The sequence below is a fragment of the Oreochromis niloticus genome, linkage group LG16 (genome assembly GCF_001858045.2).
Source record: "Oreochromis niloticus isolate F11D_XX linkage group LG16, O_niloticus_UMD_NMBU, whole genome shotgun sequence".
Taxonomy (NCBI): Eukaryota; Metazoa; Chordata; class Actinopteri; order Cichliformes; family Cichlidae; genus Oreochromis; species Oreochromis niloticus.
In genome coordinates this window covers 13,780,418-13,799,982 of record NC_031987.2, presented here as the reverse complement: position 1 = coordinate 13,799,982, position 19,565 = coordinate 13,780,418, and the positions used below count along the sequence as shown (strand labels likewise).

At 38.5% G+C, this 19,565-nt stretch overlaps 1 long non-coding RNA gene across 1 annotated transcript; it reads right to left on the bottom strand.

Annotated features, from left to right (window-relative positions):
- Window positions 1–870: 870 nt before the first annotated feature.
- On the bottom strand, window positions 871–5,423 carry LOC112844076 (uncharacterized). The gene is made up of 3 exons (XR_003216647.1): window positions 5,166–5,423; window positions 3,649–3,701; window positions 871–1,191 (listed from the first exon to the last, which is right to left on the bottom strand). It is a non-coding gene; the product is annotated as an uncharacterized LOC112844076 (long non-coding RNA).
- Between the last annotated feature and the right edge of the window lie 14,142 nt (window positions 5,424–19,565).

Below are 19,565 nucleotides of genomic sequence, written 5' to 3'. Positions count from 1 at the left end.
GACTGACAGTGGATCGTTTTCATTTATTTCATCTTCAGTCTCTCACGAGGGAAGTGACTTTTTTATTTGTTGGTTTGCTGTCAAAAGTTATCCGATTTTTCTCTTTGAATTTTAAGCTTGATAACACATTTGTTTCTCGGCATTGCCTTAAAATCTCTCCATTGAGATGGACATTCAAAGCCCTGTCGAATCAATACACGGGCCATAAAAAAATGGTGTCATATTGAAGGGAAAGCCTGAACCCCTGACCCTAGAGTGAGGAAATCCAGTGGCTCTGTTTTTGCTGTGGAGGGAATCTCTCTGGCATTTTTAGGTCCACTTGTCCTCTTGGACAGAATCAATACAAAGTTGCTCTGAGTGACCTTTATCCTTTGTTCAAACATTTCTGTCTTATTTCTCCTTACTGCTGGACAAAAATGCACCGGGCTGAAATTTATGTGAACAAGCTCTGACCTCTACAGTCACCAGGTATAAAAACAAATCAAATCATCATTTCTGGATGGAGAGCTTGGACCTGTTATTGGAATGCTCTTTACCACCATCATCAAAACACCAAATGAGAAAAAAATCCTTCGGAAGAATACTGTCACATCCCTCCATAACAATGACACAGACTTGTATAGTTAATGCCAAAGCAGACTGAAGGTTCTTTGGCAGTTTGTGATGACCTGACACCTTACAAAGACACGTTATGTTGCTTTTCTCTCTAATTTGTTACCTGCCTGTATTTCTTCATTTACGGTATGATGTAACACTTTGTAAGTATCTGCACACCCACGTGAACGACTTGTGCCTGCATGTCTGAAACCTTAATTGGGTAAGCTTACATAAAAAAGATATCCAGGAATATTGCGGTATTTTTCTACACACAAATGAAAGACAGCATGAAAATTCCATTAACCCTACATGTATTCATTCTCATTGTTAATTTAATTTAATTATTTTTAAGTCACTGACCCCTTTATTAGGTACACATTGATAGAGCTTGGTTTGATTTCCTTTTATGTTTAGAGCTGTCTCAGTTCTTCATAGCATAGATTCAACAAGGTGCTGGAAACGTTCTCCAGAGATTTTGCCCCACATTGACATAATAGCATCCCAGAGTAACTGTAGATTTGTCTACACATCCCTGATGAGGATCTCCTTTTCCACCACGTTCCAAAGGTACTCTACTGGATTCAGAACTGGTGACTGTGGAGGCCACAGAGAACTTACTGTCATGTTCAAAAAAACAGTTCTCCAACATGATACAATTTCCTGTTGATAGAAGCCATCAAGACATGGGTATGCTGTAGTCATAAAGGGACAGGCATGCCTTATATCTCAGGCAACATTATTCAGGTAAGCTGTGGAATTTAAACAATATTCAGTTGGTACTAAAATATCGGCCACATCATTACACCATCACCTTAATTGTTGATACAAGACATGACGGATCCGTCTTTTCATGTTGTTTGTGCTGAATTCTGATCCTACCATCCAAATGTTGCAGCAGAAACCGAGACTCATCAGATGAGGCAACGTTTATCAAATCTTTTACTGTTCAATTTTGGTAAGTCTATGTGAATTGTAGCCCCAATTTTCTGTCATTAGCTGACAGAATTCACATCCAGCGTGGTCTTCTGCTGCATGTCTGATTCAAGATTTGATGTATTGTGTGTTCAGAAGATGCTCTTCTGCATACTTTGGTTGTAATAATTGTTTTTTTGAGTTACTGTCATCTTTCTATCAGCTGCTCTCCTCTAACTTTTGGCGTGAAAAAGGTATTTACACCCAGAAAACTGCTGCTCACTTGATATTTTCTCTGTTTCAGAGTATTCTCTGTAATCCAATGAGATAGGTATGTAGTAAAATCCCTGCAGATCATAAACACTTATACCAGCCTGTCTGGCAACAACCATGCCACATTCAAATTAACAATTACTCTTCTTCCTCATTGTGATGCTCAGTTTGATCTTTATGAGTTGCTACCTTGTGATTGGCTGATTAAGTATTTGCATTTATGAGCATATGCACTGGTGTTCCTAATAAAGTGCCACGTGACTCTATTTTTAAGGCAAAAATAACACGTAAAAAAAGTATTGCATTAAAAGAAAACGTGCACCCCCTCCTGTTTCTGGTCCCCCGTTTTAGATTTTTGCATAGTCTTGAAAACAAAAAAACAAAACAAAAAACCCCACAAGGACTACCTTACTTAGAAATGCAAAGGCAGTATTTCAATTCCACCTTTAGATTCCAATGTCATTTTCTTAATTACTATGTGTGGGCTGGGGTTTATAATCTCGGTTAACTGCAATCTCCAAAAGAACAACTCTGTCTAAATAGTCTGGTCCAATTATAGTCATTTAATTTGTGGACTGTAATTACATTAATCAGTCAGTGTCTTCATGTGTGCTTGTTTACTAACACAACAGTCACGTCTGCATGTATATGAATGTGGGTTGCATTCAGAGTAGCAAGTGAGTCATTGGATTTTGCAGATCAATGGCCGCTGGTCGATGGATGGCTGAGTGCTTTGCTACGACCACCCATTCCAAGCACCCTACCCATTTTGTTAGACAGCCAGGAAAGGAGGTCGCATACACAAATTTCTGCGCTCCTACCCTTGCTTTCAATTTTCAAAACACGCTTTTCTCCTACAATGCTGCTTCACACTGTAGCCATAGACACAAGCCGGTGCGCACAAACACACTGGATAAGCTGATGAATTCAGCCCGTGGTGAAGTTCTGGATCAGAGTGGAAGTTGTTTCACTACAGTGTGAGGCAGACTAACGAAGACAACAGAGACAGCCAAGACAAAAAGGAGAAAAGAGGATTTGAGAGAAATGAGAGGCTCGACGAGATAAAAGCTGACGAGAGCGAAGAGAAAAGAGGCGAAAAACTGAGAACAAAAGAGAAAATATGATGCCTTTTCTTTTCTTTTTTCTGAGAGGGATTCGGAGTACTGTCTGCAGAAGCAAGTGAGCTGCGTCTGGAACTGTGCGGGTCCATGTACTGGTCAGACGAGTAAAACAAAGGCTGTGACTTTGACTGTACTTGTCGGTTCGTTGTACTGTCAAAACTGTGTGTGTGCACATTTTAGTTCAAATGTGTTTGCGACTGTCCTCAAAAGGACAGACTTCACCCAACACTGTACTAAAGAGCTCGGCAGCAACAATAAAAAATGAAAATGTATGCCTACATGACTGAAGTTGCACGTGTTGCGTCCATGTGTGAATATTTCATGAGGGCACTGGAAAGGAGCAACTATAGATTTTAATTTATGGATGAGGTTTAAACTAATTCAATTATTCATGTGGAAAAATGGGGAAAAATGTAATACCAAAATATTATCATTTTTCATTTTATCATCCTATATTTGGCTCAAATTAAAATATGCATATGAGTTAACATTTGTTTTTAATTTTGAACTACTATAATTATTTAAAAGTTGGTGAAGCGTTCAAGGTAATCATGTTTATTCAGTAACCGTAGCTGGAAAACACATTATTTTATATGCATGTGTGATTGTGTTTGCACGCCCACCTACACATGCTCATGTGTATTTACATTTAAACAAACGAGATGAAAAACAAGTGCTTGAGGTATTTTCAACATCTGAAATCATCTTAGTTTAAGATGCACTGCATCATTTGCAGCAGACTTACATGTTTAAGTTGGTTCACAAACTTCTTATTTGGAAGAAATCCTGTTGAAATACCTGTGAAAAGAAGAAATATTTAGGTATCAAGTCACACAGTTGCCCTCAAGTGTCAAGTTCAAATCATGTACATGTAGTGTGTATGTTGGTTCAAAACTCCAGGACCAACAAACAGCAGCAACACTGTGAAAATGGAATTTAAAAGAGGACATATGCAAATTAGTTTAACCCCGTATTTCATTTTAAAAACATCGCAGCGACAACATATTAAATATTAAAACTGAGAAGTGTTGTCTTTTTGGGGAAAAAGCTATGCTCACTGAATTTTTATACACACAGCACAGTTGACAAAGGATGCAAAACAGCTGCAAAAGAGTGTGAAAGTTGTGTAATGATGCAAAGTAAAAGGTAAGTATGTGATTGGTTAATTAAAAAAGCATCACAAAGTTTTTAAACTTGGTATCTAGTCATCAAATTTAATGAGTTTAGAAGAGATGCTGGCTACTCTGTTTATAACATTAGATGGATGCTACCTGAATGTAGCATGTTTCAGTAATGAGCACTGGGGTAGCATAGTGTCATTTGTGCGTATGTATCTGTCTGGCTGCATTGATGTAAGGTCCTGGTGATTCATTTCTATAGGAAGAGAGCATGGGGTTTGTATACATGAGACATCATAGAATCTGTGTGCTTTCAAGGCTGTGCTTTTCTGCGTTCAACAAACAAGGTTGCGTACATGTATGTGTGCATGTGTCCTCTTCGCCTCTCTGCCTGTGTATGTGAGACAGCCGCAGGAATGTGTATGTTAGTTCCAGCCCATTGCCTGAGAGTGAGAGCAGAGGCAGCGCTGTGTGTACGTGTGTGTGTGTGCGCACACGTTTTTTTTGTCACAGGAATGTGGTGATGATGATGTCGTCCACAAAAGATCAAGGTAGATCAAGGTTATGTGTGCTTATGTCTGTGAGTGTGTGCGTGTTTGCTGCAGGGAATGAAAGATTCTCTTGTGTCTACAGAGATTAACATTGCATGTCTTCAAGCATCAAAGGTGAGGCTCGGTGTGAAAGGGTCAGTGGGAACACATATATATTCATCTGTTGGTCAGACACTTAGGGTGTGCATGTGTGAATGTCATATCTACCAAAGGTTACAACCCAGTGCTCACACCTAAACCCCAAACCTCACTGTCAAGATGAGTGCGTTACAGAGTCATGGACGTTCCGGTCTATCGCCCATGCTGGGGCTCACAGTGAGAACATTAAGATAGTGATACAGGCACAAAACAATGTAAGGCCGAGCTACAAGGAGGCAGAGTGGAGCCGTTGTGTTTCATTTTCGCTTGTACTAAAGAAAGATCTAGTTCATCACTCATGCTTGACATGTACAACAAAAGCACCGAGGAATAGTGGTGCTGTTTTGTGTGCGAGTATGACTTTTCATCAGTAGAAACAGCCTCCACAGTAAACTTAAGAGTAGCTATTGGTGTTCTCTTATGTGTGTAGGTGTGTGTGTGTTTGTGTACTTTACCTGGATGTGTTTCCTTCCTAGAGAATTCACTGTTACATTTACACTGGAAACAGGCAGGTAATCTATTCAGTGTGACCATGTTTACTCATGCACGAAGAACATTCAGGGGGCTCAGATGTCTTATGCAGTAACACTCACTGCAGCAAGCTTATCAAGGAGAACGAAGATGACCACATGTGTTGACAGGATGTATTATCGCCCACTTCTGAAGGCTGTTGAGGGTATTTTTATACTACAAGTCTATAGTTTGTCCTTCCAGATAAGGCTAGCACAGCTCTTCATCTGCAGTCTAAAAGAAGGAGAAGGATGCATGGATGCAAGGTATCTAAAATTAGAAAGGAGAGATTAAATTAAGGGAGACTAATCTCAGAGGCCGTTGGGTCATTATGACCTTTGAAACCTTACCAAGTAGAATGACCTGCTTTGGGGGCTACTGACTGTACTCACAATTACCAAAGGTGAAATGTAAAAGCTGAGATTACTATTACTACAATATCTATCTCTCTGCACTTATTTTGAGGAAATATATATATATAGTTCTTTAAAAATAGTGCACAGTGTGTAAAAGAGTACTCTTCCCTCTGTGATTTAAATATCCAGGTTTGACATTCTGCCCATCCGCAGCTGGCAGATAAAATATGTATACTTGCCATAGGGCTGTGAAATACTCACATTAGTTGAGTGGTCCCCCTGGCTTACCAAGGGATCAAAGGTTTAAACCTGGATAAACTAATGTAATCCTCAATAATAAACGGAATCCTTTTGGCTTTGTTATTCCTTCACAGAAATCTTCTTTTTTATTACACTGATTGAATCCCCACCCAACAAATTTTTTAAGCATTCATTTTTTAAAAATGCCTTAGTACTGATCACTTATTTGCTGAGAGTAAAAAAAACAACATTTCTTTGTACCCCAGCCTCATTAGCTTTTTTAAAGCTGGAAGAAAAAAGGACAGAGAAGACAAGCAGACTGAGGCAATTAGCCACACTTGGACCAATCTGATAAGTCTGTAGTGACTTCATATGCTATTTAAATGGTCATTATATTTGAAATCATGTAAAATTTTCTGCACCTATTATATTCTTTCCAGCCCTATCATATTTCATCTTATTTGCTACTTTACTCATACTGTCCCATTCCTTCACATCATATCATCCTTTCATCCATCATTTCATTCAATCACTTCACATTGAACAGCATTATGTCGCATTGCATTGTATCAAGTCGTTCCGTATTGTTTTGTGTGTTTTGGTGAGTGCTAACACGTCACAATGTGGGTGTTGCACTGAATACCTCCTTGCGATCGCTACCATCGCTAGTAGATTGCTGCAGTCATCCATAGTTTGCATGGAAAACACTGAATTTTGTCTCCAAACACTTGCTAACCTACCACCAAGTGGTAGTGAACCTTGAAAAAAATAAACTGGAAACAGAGACTCTTTACCTATGTCAGGGGTGTCGAAGTCCAGGCCTCGAGGGCCGGTGTCCTGCAGGTTTTAGATAACACCCTGGGTGAACACACCTGAATCAAATGAGTAGTTCATTACCAGGCCTCTGGAGAACTACAAGACATGTTGAGGAGGTAATTTAGCCATTTGAATCAGCTGTGTTGGATCAAGGTCACATCCAAAACCTGCAGGACACCGGCCCTCGAGGCCTGGACTTCGACACCTGTGACCTATGTGGTGAAAGCTGTGCGATACTGCTGAAACCCACACAGGGTTCAAAAGGTGGAGCTTTTATTTTGACGTGGAATGGCCTCCCTTTCCGGAGTCACACTCTTCGCAGTTTCCGAACTACTTAGTGAGCAGTTGGTGATTGTTTACAGACAAGTGGGCAGAAACGTATACTTGTGATTAACTGATTTTACATAATATCTGCAGGGCAGCCATGTGCAGCTGGTCGGGCAATGCTCATTTTGCCAGGCAGTTGCTAGCCGATCTCAAGACCTAAGCCTAAAGACAAAGCAGGCAGAGCATCACTGAATCCTCCTGTAGGAATACGTTTTACTGAAGGTATTTTGCTGTCATATACCACAAAAAACAATGATGATTATATTGACTAACTAATAAACTCTTACTCAGACCAATCATAATAGCTCTTTTTCTTACAAATAGTCTACATCTATTTGAGTATGACTTTTTAATTGTTTTTTAATTGGTGATTGTAAATTGGCTGTAGGTGTGAGTGTGATAGGGTTAGTCTCCGGGTTATCCAACTGGATAAGTCGACGAAGGTGGATGGATGGATTTTATTAGGACCTGAATGACTCTTTGATTTGCAGGTAGAAAACTCACATCTAAATACACCCTAACAATGCAAAACACCGGGTGGTTCTCGTTTGCTGTAATTTCTCAGATAGCACTTACTTTAACCATACATTTTAGTCTAATAAAATGAGTTATAAGAATGTATCTGGTGGCAAAGGATGTGAAACATTTTCCATCCCAAGTCAAATTTTTTCTTCAATGCCCCCCTCCCTCCATTTTTTTCAAAGGCATTACACTTTGAACATTTTATTCATGAAAAGTGTTAAATGCTGACTCACTTTCACCAACAGCGACAAACGTTTTCACTCTGCTGCCGTCCCGGGACTTTTACCTTTGACTGTACTTGTACACATTTTTATACATGACAGCTCTTTTAAAGTTAACTCACTGTTCCCTGACATAGCAAAGCAGCCAAGAAATGTATGTTTTTGCCCGCTGCTGCATGCATTAATTATGGCTTCCATGCAAAATAGATTAGATCTGCAACTTCACTGAGTGGCCAAGGAGTTCAGAGCTCACATGGCTCAGCTTCCTGTTCCTCCTTAACTAAATGGAGTCTACCCAGTCTAAGGGGGGAAAAATTAGGCAATTTATGACATTACACCCCTTATTTTTGTTGCTTTGGTAAGTGGATATTACATTCCTTATCTTTGGGGTGTTGCTAAGACATGGCTGCCATTTAATTTGAAATGAATTACGTGGAATAAGCAGCTTTGTAATTGTATTCTGTTTTAATAAAGGAGAACAGCTATTATGTTAATTTTCATGGCCATTAAATCACGTTTTTACCGTGCAACTGTTTCCTGCAACATTGTGCTGTATTACAGAGGACAGGAAGCCTGATGTGTCATTATTTTGGTCATTCTTCTGTTTTCCTGCAGGACATTTTTGACTTTGAGGATACAAGGGCTTGCCTGTTAGCCTGTCTCCTGTTGTCTCCTATTGTTTCCCGTTTTTGAATGCTTGTATGACAACACTGACCTGTGTTTGTTCTTCCTAGATGGAAACTTTCCTTTTTCATCCCAGTTTCTTTCATAGTAATTTGCCAGAAAACATTAATTAATATGCATCATGGTTGAGGTTCCTAGAGTAGATGGGTTATTAAAATGTAATAGGATTTTTGGATCCAACGCTGTTATTTTTATTGGGTGCAAACTTGTAGGACAGTAGATACTTATTGCTGCTAGGACTTCACAGGAAACCTCTCTATATTTTATCATATTCATGTATTATATAGTAAAAAACCCCCTAATTTACCCAAGTTACTCAGGTAAATATAATGCTACCTCTAATGTGGCAAATACAGGACTGCATTTTTTGACAGCAGAGTTTGCCCTCAAGTAGAAATGTTTAGTCCCGGGCTTTTAATTTGAGAGCTCTTATCTGTATCTGTGAAAAGAGTACTTTTACTTTAGCGGTTGCTATCGACCTTCTTAGCCCCTAAAGTGTTGTTCTTATTAGCCAGCTGACAAACAATCTATGCCAAATGGACTCAGACTTCAGACGGGTGCAGCACGTACAGTACCTGTGGGAAACCTTTTAAGTTTTGTTTTTTTACTTTTTATTTGCTGTGTCCTTTCTGTGTCCTTTTCTGCATTTCCTCTTTCTTTGAGGACACTTGTGCCTTAGTGGATTTATACACACTGAAGTATTTGCCATCCCCCCCCCTCTCTGTCTCTTGTATTTCACTCTCTCTGTCTCTCAGTCCATTAGTTCAGGTCAATTTAAAGAGGCTTAATTGGCATGAATTTGGATGATGTATTATTGCTAAAATACATTATGTTGATTCATTCCTTTCTGCTTGCCTATTGTTTCTGCACGAACTCTTCTGTTCTTTCAGACTTAGAACTCCCACTTGCCCTTCTCTTCCACCAATATGATGGCCTTTAACTTCTTACTCACTTACATTACCTTGCATTGTTAGTTCAGTATATATATATATCAGTAGTTCACAATCCATCCCCTCCTAGATTGCCCTTTAAGCATATGCCAGTGCATTTGTCACCATAGCCTGTTTGCTTTTTGCTTATTTTAGACTCTAACCTTCACCTCGATCATTGTCTACTCCCTTCTTTTTGTTTGCATGCCTGGTTTGTTACAAAATAAAAGTTTTTTCCTTGTCCTCACCTTTTTTTTAGGTCTATTAACTCTAACAAGCTTGAGAACTAGAGGTCATAATGAAACCTGACCACTGCATCAGTTATTCCTTCGATTCTTGAACCTCTTATTTTGCAGAAAACCCCTAATGGCCCTGATCAAGTGGTGACCGAGTGGTTGACCTTCCAGTGCATTGCTTTTGGCAAGCAGAGCTGGTGCTGCAGGACGAACCATGATAATAACCGAATCATAAAGGCATAACCACAAATGACATATATTTTCAGAGCTAAAATATTCTATCTCAAATTCAGACCACAAGTATACTTTATTTTATGGTTTCACTTCAGAGATTGTGAGTCTACAAAAAGCTTGTGACAAAGAAGGTGCGACTTTATGATTTACTTTCATCTCATTTTTTTTCCTTTTACATTATGCCTACACTTTAAGCAGTGACTATAGCAGTGGGCTTTACTGAATCATCTATAAACAAATAAAACCCATCCATGACCCGCTTTTGTACTGAGATATTAAATGATATCAATCAATCATGCCAGCTTACTCTTGGTAAGACTAATCATTCCTCTCAAGACTGTTTTTCCTCGTTACTTTGTTCGAGCTATGTGACATAAATGGGCATACTGATACAAAGTGACATGAATATTTTCATGGAGTAATGCAGTCTTAGAAACTCAGCTTCTCTCTTCTGCTTTAGACCGAGAGGATTATCCAGCAGTGGCTTAGTTTTAGCCCCTCGTAGGACTGGAGGAATATACAATAACAGTTGATTAATCTTTAAATTATAGCCATTTCAGCTCATTCGTTCTTTTATTTATTTATTTTTAAAATGATCTATTTCTGGGAGCAGGATGGCTTCTTTGCAGTTATCAGCCTGTTTAGGGATGTTCCTCACAAATTGAAACGCGGCCTCGCGAGTCATAGTTCGCTTGGGTCTGTATAGCTCAATTAAAGAAAATAAGGGAATGGAGAGAATAAAAAAACTCAATTAGATGGTGGAAATCCAACCTTACTGTAATTTTGCAGATGAGTTTGTACTGTATGTGCATTTCATGCAAACTTGTTTTACCGTAATGCCTCATCATTTACCTAAGCAGCTGCTTTAGTGGCTAAAAGTGATGAAATATATTTTAAATGTTGAATCTTAGGAATTAGTATTTCAATAAACATGTTCTGCATTACTATGAAACCTGTTGAGCTCCACTTAGTGCATTTTTTATTAATTTTTTCATTTTCTTTGACTAAAAATATATGTACTTCAGGAGTACAGCCTACATGAATGAGCCTTTTACCTCCACAAGTCCACACAGAAAACTTACAAGAATGCAGAAAGCGACTTTGCAAGCTTGTAGTACATGCACATACATATTGCATATTTTAAACCTGGTTACTTAGTATCCTTGTGCTCATTTGCATTTGTGTGTCTGCATGTGAGAGTACATTTGTGTGATGTTTTCCCGAATATATATGTGTGTGTGTCACCCTCAGTGTGAGCACACACACACACACACACACACACACACACACACACACACACACACACACACACACACACACAAATACATTAAACCGAGACCAACTGCCAGCAACATCAATCACTTTAATTCCTCTCTCTTGAAAGGCTCTGAAAAAACAAACAAACCTATTGTTCATCATCATTCTAGAAGAGCAGTTCTCTGTTTTGTGAAGATTCTTTTTTTTTGCATAATTTTAACAATGCGCAAACATAGATACGGAACCTTTATTGTTTCATTTTATGTAACATTGCCATGAAATGTGGCAGTGATTGAGATGATGGCAGGTACCAATCAGAGAAGCAGCACACTATTGTGAACGGCCTCGTTGGAGGAAGTCTTTTTCTCAACGAGAATCAAAATTCTGACAGTAATTTTGTTGGAACACTGCTTAAGTAAACACAGCAGGAGGTGTGTTGCCGCTGCATAAATTCATACTGATGTGACAAATTGGATTTGATACACAGTTTTCTGCACAGGGAGTTTAAACAGAAGCTCATGCACAACCCCGACACGAGCTGACAGAGAGAAAGAGAGAATGATGTTTGAGTCTAGCAACAGGATTTCACCGACACTTCAGAAGTCTCTTTTGCCCAGCAGTGCCTGCAGGTCACACGACTGAACAGCTGCTGTATCAATTCAGTGGGCAGTGCAGTGGCTATTTGTGGCTCACCGGCACCTTCAGCAATAAATTACGTGACACAAGCACACAGCCGTGAACACATCCCTCTCACGCCGCGCGCACTCCTCAATCCAGTGTTGTTGTTGGACGGAATGGAGCTTTACCTCATGCGCTCATGTGATTCACAAATATTTAGAAACAGAGAAGCTCCAGCCCCTGAGCAGTGAGAGTTTCTTATTCTATTTGATGTGAGATGACAACAGGAACGCCCTTTAGGCTGCGATACGTGGACATCAATTTCAGGCACGGTGATTTTACAAAGGCAGTACTTGCTATATGCTGAGATAAAAACAAAATGATTATCACAAGGTATAAATGTCACAACAAATAGTATAAGCTGCAGGTGTAGCTATAATATGACATTTAACTTAAGAAGATGTACACAGAACTTTCAGTATTTTGAGTAAAATCTTCATTATCATCATTAATCATCAGTGTGATTTTTTCCCCCTAAAATCTGTGATCAATCAATCAATCAATCAATCAATCAATCAATCAATCAATCAATCAATCAATCAATCAATCAATCAACTGATTATTGCTTCCCAGTTTTGGAAACCACCCAAGATAACCTAGTGTGAGAATTTGACCTGAAAAGGACACTATACATGATTATGACATTAAGGATGCTGAAATATTGCTGTTTTTCTGGAAAAATAAATCCATTAGTATTGCAGACTTCCTGCTTAAATGATAACATATTAGAAAAAAAAAATTCCTTGACTCATCCGGACCAATGAACAATCAATATAAACATTGTTTTCTGGTAGATTTATTTGCTCTAACCTCTGCCTGTAACAATCCATAGAGTATGATCAATTATAGGACTTATATTTTCATGGTGCACAAGCATGGCCCATACGTGTCTATATTTCCGCACAGCCTCTGGATTTATGTGCTCTCTGGTGTTCGGGGTCAATCAATATTAAGTCCTCAGCTGTGTAAAATACACATCCCATAAACTGTGTTCTCAGGAGACTCAAAAGTGCGAACTTAAGAGATTGTTACAGAGAGGAAACTTTGTATCATTGTATCATTTTCTCTGTCTGAATCACTCTCACCCCTTCTAATTGCTTCTAACAGTTTTTCACACTGTCAGCCTCCTCCATTACCTTTCCTCCTGTTTTCCTCATTTTCCCTCTTTTTACCTTAGCTGCCACAGTTTCTCCTTTGTTTCCTAATAATCTTCTTTCTCCTGCGTTGTCATCACGCCTCCCCTTTTTTCCTTTAATCCTTGTTTCTGTCTCATTCACCCCTACATTGGTTGCCCTTTCACCCCATGTCTTCATTTGAAATGTGACAGCCTTTACTTCCCACTCTCGTCCTCTCCTCCCACTTTGAGGCTGGGAGATATTTCAGTAATAATTGCCTCTGTGTGCAGCCTCAGAATGCCTCGAGAGTGCCAGCCATTGTTACGTGCATGCTCATGCAACCTGCAGGATTCCAGCACCACTACCAAATAGGGCCGTGCTGCACATAAAACTAGGTACTGGATAAATAAACCATGAAAAAACACACAAAAAAGGAAATGTGGAAATGATTTTTTTAAAAAGTCCACATTAATATGAAGTTTATCACATAAAGGCCTACCAGTTGGATCTTTTATTTTACTGGGGACAACAGTTTCTACATGGATTGCGAGTAATTAATGAGTGATTACTTTCTGTTTTGTTATCAGTAAGAGTACTCATAGGTGTCACTCAGTACAAAGTTGTGAATTTATTCTAGCAGCTAACAAAGAGAGCTAAGGAGGGTGAGTCTTCAGCCAATCTAAAGAAATGGTTAAGAGGCCATAACTTGAGCCAAGAGCGAATTAGACTTCCTTTAGTCTAACTTTCATTACACACTTTTCTATAACAGTTACAACCAATTTAATGTTATCGTAACTTATGAGACATTTACAGTTATCGTAACTGCTGAACATTTAAAATGACCCAAAATCAAAGTGTTTAAATACCTATGACTTTTTTAGTGGATTGTTATGTGAGATCTATCAACATTCACTGGCTGCTCTGCTGGTTACGCCTGTGTAACTGCTTGTTAATATGTGTGCATGGTCAAGACGACCTGCTGAAGTTCAAATCGAGCATCAGAATGGGGAAGAAGGGTGATTTAAGTTCCTTGGAGCGCAGCATGGTTGTTGGTGCCAGACAGGCTGTTCTGAGTATTTTAGAAACTGCTGATCTACTGGGATTTTCCCACACAACCATCTCTAGGGTTTACAGAGAATGGTCTGAAAAAGAGAAATTGTTCAGTGAGCCGCATTTCTTTGAATCAATATGCTTTGTCAATGCCAGAGGTCAAAGGAGAATGCCCGGAGGGCTTCAAGATGACAGGAAGGTAAAAGGTAGGATCAGAATTTGGTTCAGGTTGTTGGTGGTGTAATGGTGTGGAGGATGTTTTCTTAGCACACCTTGGGACCTTTTGTACGAACTGAGCATCATTTAAACACTCCAGCCTACTCGAGTATTGTTGGTTAGCAAGCTCAATAAACACCAGATCTCAAATCCAACAGAACACTTTTGGGATGTGGTGGAACAAGAGATTTTCATGGATTTAATTTGATGGATGTGTGGACTACAAATCTGCAGCGACTGTGTGATACCATCATGTCAATATGGACCAAAATCTGTGAGGAATGTACAGCAGCTCATCTAATTTGAAGTCAAAAGAGGGCCCAACCCATACTAGCAAAGTGTTTCTAATGAAGTGGCCGGTGAGTGCATGTATGAAATGACTGCTGCCATTTGTTGCCTTTTCTTATGGGATGTATGTTTGTGGATATCTTCTTTCTGTTCAGGTGATCTGCATTTGTAGGATATAATGCTTCTTCTATGACAGACACTTAGATCATTTACCATTTGCCATTTACAGTGTTCTCTTTCACCTTTATCGCTATGGTTTTAAGCTGTTACATAAGGTAATACTGCACAATATTTTCCATCACAGTATTCATATTCCCATGCCGCTCCACCCATTTCATTACTTCAGACAATATGTGAAACTTTGCTCAAGGCTAGATGCCAATTAAGTAAAAAAGTGAAGTAAAAAGTTCCTTATCTTATAGCCTGTTAGCCTGTATCTTCCAGACTCTGTGTGCTTCCATGTGTTCTCAGTAAAGCCACAAATTCAACAGAAGCTCTGAAGTTTGGGCTTGGTTTTGTCTTTTATTGGCCCTTCTTTTAATATCTGTTTGCATGTCCTTTATTTTCTTTGAAGCACTTTGTGACAAAGCACTTTGTGACAAGTGCTTTATAAATAAATTGAACTTGATTTGACTGCTCAGCCATATAATATGATGGCAGAGATGAAAAATACTCCTACAGCGCCACTACATCAGTGAACCATGGTCAAGGAAATGGGCACGAGGAGAGAAGCTCTCAGACACCATTATGCAGGTTGACTGAAATACAATTTGAACATTTAATGAGATAAATTGAGATCTCATGTCAAGACGGTACATACGAAATGCAGCTCAGAAAGTGGCGGAGCACTTCTTTTTATTCCATCTGTGTTGTCTGAACAAGATAAAACAGGAACTCCCCCCATTTGTGTGCTGTATTTTTTTGTGTCGGGTTACATTTTTGTACACAGGCAGAAATAAGAAAAGATTTTCTTTGATGGCAGTAATAAGCTGCTTATACTGAACACAGACTTTACTGTAGTTTAAATGGAACAATTTTTACGAGACAAGCAACAGGTTTAGGTATTTCAAGAAAATGCAGCTGTGAGTTCTGGAGCTCAGACGCTCATTTATTTCTCATTATTTTTCAGACCCAGTGTAGCACAAGCTGAAATAACAAACACAAGAGACACAGTGCCAGTAACTTGTTAACTTTTAAGGAAAAGCATCCTAAGAGGAAACATCACTAACTGCTATGGGAGGCTTGTGGGCGCAGACCAAAAAGCTGTGCGGCTCGTTGGTGTGATGAGCCGAGCCCAAAGGACACGAAAAGACAATACCAAGCTCAAACACAGCCAGCTCACTCCTCTACCATCTTTCAAGTGATACAGTAATACAGTAACTCTGCTGCTTCACCGTCAGACTACAGACACTGCTAAACTCCTCCTTCACACTTTTAAAAAGATTTAAGTAATTTATTTATTATACAAGTTTGTGTTATGCGGCGATAATTAAGACTATCTTTAATGTTAAATCAGTGTTCCAATAAGAAACAAGCTGAGAAAGTTGTGACTCAAGGGTTTGTTGGGTATAACACATGCAGTATGTTCCATAAAGCTATAGCTAATAGTAAAACATCTCACTAGAAAGCTATACTAAATAACAGCACCTATAGTAGTTCCAATAAAGCAAGGAATTATATGTATATATGTAAATTAATTTACTTGCGATGTTGTGTATGGGGATTATAGGGAGCAATAAAAGATTTAAGGGTTAGTAGTGTGTCAAAGAGACAGAAAAAGCGGTTAAGGCATCAATGAATATTTTAAGAGAGAGTGGGAGCTGTGGGAAGGATGTACAAGCTGAAAGAGAGTTGGTCTGCTGAGAGACGGAGAGATAATTTAATAGACGGGCAGAGCAAATGTGTTGGAGGGGAGATAAAAAAGCTGGAGGGATGGGAGATGAATGAATGGTGGACTAATCTGGACTAAGCAATGGAGAGAAGAAGCGACATTAATTTAATAAGATAGATGAATGAGCAAATAGATGTATTGTGCAATGTTAAAAAAGACCCTAAACTTGGACTGGCTTTGTGACAAATAATAAAAAAAAGGTGTGTGAAATAAAAAATAAAATATAAATGAGAGTAAATCTAGGCATAGACTCAAATAAGGTTTAGACTCATGAGGTCAGAAACCCGTACTATAAAGCTGGATTTGAGGTCAGTGTGGTAACTCGATGTGTTCTCATCCCAGAGCATCAAATGTGGCTGGTATCAGACCCAATACACACGGGGCATCTCTTTGAAGCATCTTCTGTGGCCTTATTAGATGTGAAGGAAATGAAAAAGTTTGCATTTTCAGACGAAGGGAAGGTGGTGGTGGAGTAAGTCACGGGTTTGTCAACTAGGAGCTGATTACAGTTTATTTGCAAATCTGAAGGTCTGTGTTTTACAATTTCCTTTTTCCTTGTTCTTTTTTCTGTTTTTGTTTCCTTTCGTTGGGTAGGTTTAGGCAATAAAAACTATGTAATATTTTCCTGAAAATGAGACTGATGAAATCATCAAAGCTTTGTACATGTTGACCTTAAAGGCCTGACCTATTATTGTTAATCATCTCTAGGGCCGCAGTAGAAAGAATAAGCTGTAATACATCCAACCAACACATTTAATTAGTTCCATTTTTAGCACAAATGCAGCCACAAAGAGGCAGAAAATACACTAAATTTATGATTTGTCAGCTGCTCTGGTTTCATCTGATTACAAGTTTGACACCTTCAGCAAAAATTAGACATGAAGCATCACAGAGGTAAGGCAAAAACAGACCTTTTAATGAAAGCTGTGACACAGTGGACTTGTTATCTCCGCGGTGATTTTTCTTACATGTTGAACAGTATTATACTTCTTTGAATCGGGGGTTCGGTATACCTCAGGATTAATTCTGAAGCGCAGTTTTATTTTCACTAGCCTACTTGTCAAAATGACACTCTGCTCCACTGCAATGCTGATGATGGTGCGCTGTACTTGTTAGATGTAAGTCTTGCTTTAAATGAGAGTTGTAATCAGAGAAAAAGCTGGACCACCACCAACGACAAATGAACTGAACTCCACTTTTCTACATCCACATTACTTAATGTTAACAGCACACTTCCGGCTTTCAGCTGTAATGACATAATGACTTAAAAAGACTGTCTTTTAAAGATAAAGATGAAAGTGGTACTCTTTACAGGAGTGTTGCATTCATGTGAACACACAGCAGAATCGAACATGGTGTTAAAACATTTCCTGTGTTTCTACAGTCTGCACAAGCCCTGTTAGTATGTTTAGCTATTAAAAAAGCAGCTCCAAATTATATACAGTCTCTTAGCAAAGAAAATAAAAGTATTAATTTAACAACAAATTTTAATCCTGCACTTCTTGTTAGACGTCAGTATTTATCACCATTTTTCCACACACTAGGAGGCAGCTTTCACCTGCCACTTTACTGCCAGTGTGTTGTTTTGCCATTTTGTGCGTTTCAGCTTTTGACTGTGCCCATTAAGATTAATAGTGGTAAGCATTTAGGTTCTTAACATGCATCATGCATGATTGGCATTGAATTGAGAAAGTGCTTTAAAGCAGTAGGAAACACTGACACAATTTTCCAGTACAGCACTTGTAATCTTGGCAAGAAGCAAATTACAGACAAATATATTCCATCCTTTTTGAAGTTCTTTATCTACTTTTTGTACCAATCGACCAATCGAGGCAGATACAGAGCTGTCTTGATATATCTCATTTGAAAGGTGGCGAGAAATACATTAATACTTCCATATGGATATACCACATAACACATTTAAGCAATAACACTAATCTCATGCTCTGTGATTTCTATGAATTGTTTCACAACGTGTTAGTCAAAGATATGAGTAAAACTTGTGAGAGACAAATTAGGAAATACATGATTATTAATGAGGAGTTCCTGAATAAATATGAAGTAGATGAGTAGACAAGGAACAAAAGGAATTGTATGAATGAGATTTTGAAACGGGGATCATTACAGGAGTAGTACTACAGAGAAGACGATATCATTAAAAAGAAGCTCTGGCTGACAGCACACAGTGCTTGTGCATTAGAGTGGCAAGTAAGGAAACATGGGAGATAAACTCCTCCTTACGTAACTGAGAATGTTAATGCGAGACTATTATTGCAGAACTCCTCATCACACAACAGGTCCATGCCCTGCAGAAGACACAGATGTTAGACATGTGAAGGAAGATTATTTACCCTCCACTGTTGTTGCAAACCATTCCAAAAATACATATTTTCTGTGATTTGAAGTCTCTGTTTTTGGTTTGGTTAGGTTTTGGAACAAATCTTAAATATGGTCTCTTTGCTTGCGCTGTAATATCCACTTCAAAACAAACTTAGATGTCTGTTTTGATCCTTTATTTATGATTTCTTCTATCATCTTTTTCCAGGTTGACTGCATACAAACTCTCCCAAATCATCCTGTTTACTTCCTGTGTGCAAATATGTTTGTAGTGTAATTTAAAACAGAGAACCTAGCATGTTTCCACAACTTTCAAATGAAATTATAAAAACTCACAAAATAAATATGACATAAATTAATCTAATTCAATTACAGGAGCAAACAAATGTTTAATGTGATGATTAAATTGTGAAAAAGTTGAATCAAACACGTCTTAAATACTTTTATTTGTAAGGGACCATGCGCAATATTAAATACGTGGCACCATTTGATGCATTTTACCACAGTCTGTGTGAGACTAATTTCTATCTGCAGTCCCCTGACAGGTCATAATTAAAACTTCCACAAAGTGACAAAACAATAACAAGCTAACTATAAAAATGAGACAAAACATACAACATTTATAAAATACAAATCACACACCTAAATTACAAAAAACACACACATGAAACAAATATATGTCCAATACCACACAAAACTAATATAATGCAGAATCATTCTATTAATTTTAATATAATTATATATAGACGTGGTGCATGTTAAGAACTAATGACTCTGTCAATCGAGGCACTTGTTAGATATGAGACATATGCAACCCCACATTAAGTCAGATTAAGATCTGCAGCTCACTGTATTAGAGAAGAAGCATACTGTGATTGCTAATTCGTGTACATCTTTCTTTTTGGTTCACTAACTGCATTGCAAAGTGAACTGCTGCATTCAAGAGCA